The sequence below is a fragment of the Nylanderia fulva genome, unplaced genomic scaffold, assembly GCF_048542155.1.
Source record: "Nylanderia fulva isolate GAGA-0341 unplaced genomic scaffold, ASM4854215v1 Scaffold679, whole genome shotgun sequence".
Lineage (NCBI taxonomy): Eukaryota > Metazoa > Arthropoda > Insecta > Hymenoptera > Formicidae > Nylanderia > Nylanderia fulva.
The window spans coordinates 7,065-10,928 of NW_028190785.1; the positions used below are offsets into that span (position 1 = coordinate 7,065).

A 3,864-nucleotide genomic window follows, 5' to 3' on the forward strand; every position below is an offset into this window, starting at 1 on the left:
TGCGACAAATTAATATTTAGAATTTTTTTTTTTTTTTTTTTTTTTTGGAAACAGAGGAATTTGAATCCTAAGGTTGGGATCTCAGAAATTCCCCTTGTTCCTTCTCTTAACATCCCCTGTAAGAAAAAGACGAGAAAAATATTGGTCCGAAAGTTGGCTGAATCGGGAATCGAACCCGAGACCTTCCGCTTGCCGGGCGACTGCTCTTCTAATTTTTAATATTCAAAAATTTTATACGTTTTAGATACATATGATAAAGCTATAGACAAACTTAAATTAGCTGAACAAATATCCGATATAGATGGTGATGATGGAAATAACCTGAAAAAATCGAGATATCAACGAGCAAAAAAAAATACAGGTTCATCTCCCGATAATTCTGATACAAGCGACACAAGCATCAATAAATTAAAAACTCGCAATGATTTAGAGTTAGATAATTTTCCTAATACACCAAAAGCTTTAACAATAAATAAGAGCAAAATCTGTGAAATAAAGACACCATTAATACAAGGTGATAAGAAAATGAATCGAGTAAAAAAAATTTCAAGTTCTTCTGATAATTCAGATAGAACTGACACAAGCAATGATTTAGATGAAGCTTCTAATATATCAAACGATTTAAATAAAAGCAAAATGACTTATGAAATAAAAAAACCACTGATAAAAAATTATAAGAAAATAACTAAGCCTCCGATACAAATAAGTAATGAAAAAATAATTAATATTCAGTCTAAAAAGTCTGCAGTTACATATAGTAAATCTATAAGTTCACAAGAACATCGAACAGCAAATAAAGATGACCTTGTTCCACAAAATTCAGATACAATATCTACATCCGATACTTGTAATGCTGAGATTGATGTAGGTAAAAATATATCTGTTATTAATTTTAAATTTTTGTAAAAGCTTACCTATATATATATATATATATATTATTAAAGTTTTAACTTTTTTTATTTATATCACTGTAAACATATTTAAAATGGTATATAATTCGTAATATTTATATAATCTGACAATGAGTAGATATACAATAATATGTGTCAATTATTTTTGCAGATTTTCATAATTTAATTATCAGGAAACTAAATGCAGTATTGTTAAATCTTACAACAATTGATGAACGTTTAATAAAGTTGGATAATCACATAAGAAAAAATGAGGAAACGGATTTAAAAAAAAATGAACATTATGATTTCGATTTGCCAGCAGATACCGTAGAACAATTACAGAGAATTGATAATCAATTAAAAAACAAATGTGTTGCTTGCAGAAATGGTATATACAAAATATTATCATTTTATACTTACGATTAGAAACATTTTATTGAAATGTCTTATAAAAAGCAATATTTTGGACATATTTATTTATTTATATAATGTTAAATAATTTTAAAGAAGTTAAAAGAAAAGTAATGTTAACTTTTTTTATAAGAGAAAAACAAATGTTTATTATTTTGATATTTTTAGATCATAAACTAATATTAATTAAATTATTTTATATTTTTAGACAAGACAATTGAGCTTTTTAGGAGGTAAGGATCATCATGATGTGATTTCGTACATGATGAAACATATTTTAACAAATAAATTAGCAATGGAATATAGTTGGGCTGGTGCAAAATTGAAAAATGCCTTTAAAAATCTTCGCATTACTATATGTATCATAAGTAAGTATATAAATATTTAATCACAGAAATGTTTTTATTGACATATTTTTGACACTTTATATATAGCATTCTATGCATGGTTATATTGGATGATGCTATTAAAACTCTAATATCATTATTCAATAATATGTAATCATAGGAATATAAAATAATTTTGAATAGTATATATACATATATACATATATATATATATATAAAATTAAGTCGCTTTAAATTTTTATATAATCTATAACCACACATATCTGTTTAAACTTGTTGTTAGATGCTGCGCGAACTTCAAGAACCAATTTAACAAATAAGGAAGTTGAGGATATAATTGCAAAATGGCTAATTTTAGCCAAGCAGAGATTTGACCGAGATTTGTAAGTTATATATAATATACCTCAATTTAACTATTTTATCATCTTATCTCAAACTTTTTATTTTTATAAGAAACTGATTTTAAAGAGGGTGAACACATGCACTATCTGTTCATTATTGCGTGTATTAGTTTTTTTAAATTAAATACAACATTTAAGAACTTATTGTTATTTTTGTATAGAATATTTATTGCAGAATTGACTTATTGCACCTATGTATAACGATCACATATTTCTTTTTAGGAAAAAGGAAGAACAAAAGAAGAGATGCGAAAATGAGGAGATCTAAACAAGAAAAGGACAGGTTATTAAATAGAATAATTTTAATATATAATAAATAAAATATTTGAACGTTTATTATTACGTTTATTGCACAGTTTATTATTATTACGTTTATTTATAGATTTTATAGAGTTTATTTTTGCATATGAACTTTTTTTATTTTGAATGTATTAATTTCATACACAGTAATTATATATATATTTTATTATTTAAATGGTTACAGTATTAAATACATATGCATAGTTGTAAGTGCAATAAAGTAATTATTAAATATTATTTTTTAAATATAGTATAAAACGAGAAAAGTTATAATAATATATACAGTTGAATATTAAAGTAATTTAAAGTTCTAAGTATTTTAGTACTTTTGTGCGTAGCTGTAGCATAAAAAATTAACAATCACTATGTTTATTTTATTAATGCCTATATATTAAAAAGTTATGCACATTTAAGTTTTCTAACAATTGTATCAATTTTTTTTCATAATTCTGATAAAGTGATAACTAGAATTTAAAAAAAATTACTTTAAAAATGATTTATTATAAGTATTAATTATATATGTTAGTGATATAGTTATTAAATATGATTAAATGATGTGATTTAACGTGAATGTGTATTAAATGATAGTTATACACCCACACACACGTACATATATAATAATATGGCTTATATTTTTTGGAACGTATATATGTATTATTTAAAAAATAAAAATGTAATTAAATAAATTACATTTATAATCTTTGAGACAAGCATATGACTACTGGCAGGATCAACCAGGGAGCTTCGTGTTCGGTTACTCGCAAGGGAGTAACTCGCGAGCGAGCCCGAAGACTCGTCGCTAGCTCTTTTTCGCGCGCGCGCGCGTTCGATGCCGAAACACCGACGCGCGCGCAACACGCTCGTATGTGCCATTTTATTTGCCGCCGGTCTTGCTCAGCCGGTCGGCGACACTCTGCTGTGTTTAACGCTATTATGTAAAGCGTACGAGAGAACGACGGAGGCGAGAGTAAACCCCCGACGCCGCCGCCTCTCCTCTTCTTCCTCCTCCTCTCCGTTCAAAAATCCACAAGATCAAAATACTCGTGTTCTTATTCTCCCAAATGTTATGATGCGCGGTCTCGAGAGACCGCGCGATTCACCCTGACGCTAGATCGACGATGGCGATGCTTAGACGTCGAGGACTGTTCTGTCTGGTTCGTACGCGTTTAACCGCACACGACCAGCAATAAGATTTCGCTACGGCGTACAAAGCGAGCGGGAAGAAGCAACTCTTCCCGCAAACTCGTATCCGTGGAGTAGATGCTCGGTAAGCGCGACGATTCCGCTGCTGCGTACGAAACGAGAGGGAACCGCGCGGCCAACACACTAGAGGCGTGCGCGCCACATAAGAGCCATTCGGTCTTGCGACACCGACTCGTGGCAATGCTGTGCTCGTAATAAATAAGTGTGCGTTAATTTTGCGCGCGTTCGGCGACGAACGAGAAGAGCCGCACCGTAATCCCCGGCGAAGAGGAATACGAGACGACGCGAGAGTCGAACGTACGTTCTCGC

The 3,864-nt window shown here is 30.3% G+C and overlaps 1 long non-coding RNA gene across 1 annotated transcript; it reads left to right on the forward strand.

Moving 5' to 3' along the window:
- The first annotated feature begins 1,607 nt into the window (after nt 1-1,607).
- LOC146720523 (uncharacterized) lies at nt 1,608-2,336 on the forward strand. Its single transcript, XR_014926035.1, has 3 exons — nt 1,608-1,672; nt 1,935-2,034; nt 2,275-2,336. It is a non-coding gene; the product is annotated as an uncharacterized LOC146720523 (long non-coding RNA).
- Nucleotides 2,337-3,864: the final 1,528 nt, after the last annotated feature.